Source organism: Schistocerca piceifrons, unplaced genomic scaffold (assembly GCF_021461385.2).
Source record: "Schistocerca piceifrons isolate TAMUIC-IGC-003096 unplaced genomic scaffold, iqSchPice1.1 HiC_scaffold_95, whole genome shotgun sequence".
NCBI lineage: Eukaryota > Metazoa > Arthropoda > Insecta > Orthoptera > Acrididae > Schistocerca > Schistocerca piceifrons.
In genome coordinates, this window is record NW_025729223.1 from 15,001 (window position 1) to 17,500 (window position 2,500).

General features: G+C 57.4%; 1 pseudogene; it reads right to left on the reverse strand.

Annotated features, from left to right (window-relative positions):
- LOC124773258 overlaps window positions 1-2,500 on the reverse strand; it is a 7,747-nt pseudogene that overhangs the window by 2,451 nt on the left and 2,796 nt on the right.

The window sequence follows — 2,500 nt, forward strand, 5'->3', positions numbered from 1 at the left end:
GAGATGGGGGCGTGGAAGTAACCGACCGGCGTATCTGCTGGCAGGTGCAGCCAAGATCGAACAGCTGCACGAACACAGACGTCAAGGGAAGAGAGGGCCCCAAGACGAGTCCTCCCCAGGGCGAGACCATGGAAAATACCCGGGAGGATAACAGAACGAAGGGCAAAAAGCCGCTGCTGAGGTTTGAGTGGTGCACGCTTGATGATGTTCATCTGCTTCTCGACCTCCCGCCGGGGATGAAAAAGACTGCGACCGCACGTGGAAAATTGCAGGCCTAGATACTTGAAAGTATCTCCCATCGCCAGTGCTGGGATGTTGTTCCCCCCAGCACGAAAGATGACAGTCTCGTCGACCTTGGTTTTCTTCTCCCGGCCTGATGAGACAAGGGCGAGAGAAAAACACTTCCGTGGGTTGACCTCGAGCCCGAGATCCCCCAGGGCCGACGTGGCGATGGTGAGAAGTTCCTGCAACCCATCACGAGTCTCGGCAAACAGCAGGAGGTCATCGGCGAATGCAGCCGCATTTATCCGCCGTCCAAGAATGCGTGCACCAATATGAGCAGGCAGGCGAGACAAGAGAATGTCAATGGACATGTTGAAGAGGATAGGAGACAGCGGGTCACCCTGCCGAACACCCCTCGAAGGCCGCACTAGATCTGACGACTTCCCATCCGCGCAGATAACCGTCGATCCCGCCTCATAGCATCCCTGGATGTAGTCAACAAACTCGACCGGCAAACCGTGGGCCCGTAGCACCGGGCCAAGGGCACCATGGGCAAGCGAGTCGAAGGCTTTTGACACATCCAGAGATGCCAAGTACAGCGAGCCGGCAGCTCGGCACGCCTGGGTCATCGCCAGATCTAGAAGAAAGGTGTTGTGAAGCATCCCATCCTGAGGGATGAAAGCCCGCTGGCGACCGTCCAACACACAGTAGCGCATCAGGCGGCCAACCAGAACCTTGTGAAAGGCTCTGGTCAGCACCGAGCACACTGTGATCGGACGAAAGTCAGCAGGGGATGCTGCGGCGGTCTTCTTGGGCAGCAGGGTTGTTCTGGCCTGAAGGAGTCGGGAAGGAAGGGAGCGGGAAAGGAGGAGGAAATTAAGGATCTTGAGGAGAACCTCCCGGGGAAGGCGACGCAGTTGTGTCGGCGTGAGGCCGTCTGGACCTGCAGCAGAATTGCGAGGCGGGAGAGCAGCGGTGGCTTCTTCTGCAGAAATGGGAGCCCAGAGGTCACGGAAGGGCACCCTCTTCGAGAATGGCAGCAGCTCATCGGACAGACCCTCCCCACGCGGAGGTCGAGACCTGACACGTGGTGGAGAGAAGAGGTCTGTCCAAAACTCAATCAGCCCTGGGATGGATGGTGGCTGATGCAAGAGTGTGCCATCGAGAAGTCCGTTGATACAGCGTGCTCCGTTCTTCTTGAAAGCACGCTGGACCACCGCATACTCCCATCTCCTGCGTGCACGCTTCCGCTCTGGGGGCTGTTGGGTCCGCATACTTGCAGCTTGGTGGACGGCTGGCTCCCTGCTGCCTACTTCATCAAGAACAGACAGCAACATAGCCTGGATTGTTTCACGGCTAGTGGTGGGACCCAGAGCCACGAGATCATCAAGCGAGCGGAATCGGCGGTCTGATTGGGGAAGTTCTACTACAAATGACCAGATGGCTAGGTCAACATCTTCCACTCGAGGTGGAGACTGTGGCAAAGAATGACTGACTGCAGGCTCGCTAGGAGGACCCTGAAGGCCGCGATCCACGCTAGTGAGCTCGGTGACAAAATTCGCAACCATGTCTTTGTAGGGCTGCGCTTTACGCTGACACTTAATTGATTCCAGCGTACGCTCGGGGAAGGCCTTTGCAAGTTCCTGGTTTAAAAATCTGCAACCCTGGGTGGCAAGAGTCGCTTCTGCATGGGCCAAACGCAGGAGCTCTTCCTGGGACCACCTGGCCTTCTTCCTCTCGGTCTTGATCTCAGCATTAGCAGCAATCGGATGGGCGCGACGCCGATGGACACCAAGTCCGGTCTTGGTGGAGAAGGACCGCATACAGTCAGGGCAGATGGCGGGGAGCAGCGCTCGACCCGCACCGGTTGGCTGGTTGGCTGGCTCATCAGCTGGCACAGGCGCTCCAGCGGGAGGCCTGGTACCACGTTTGCTTCTGTTAGTTGCACCAGCTGTAACAAAGGCAGGGGGGGAGGTAACCCCCAAGCCCGAAAAAGCACCCTGCTCTGTCGGTCGGGATACTGGAAAGGTACACCTACGCGAAACCTTCCGCAGCACCCTCACGACTCCCGCCACTTGAAGGCCAGAGCTAGGATTTCCCACCGAGAGGCTAATTGAACCATCATCCACCCGACATCACAAGGATGCTGAGGGGTGAATCGAGAGGGTCCATATATTACGCATCAGGTGGGCTTTGAGAGTCATAGTTACTCCCGCCGTTTACCCGCGCTTGCTTGAATTTCTTCACGTTGACATTCAGAGCACTGGGCAGAAATCAC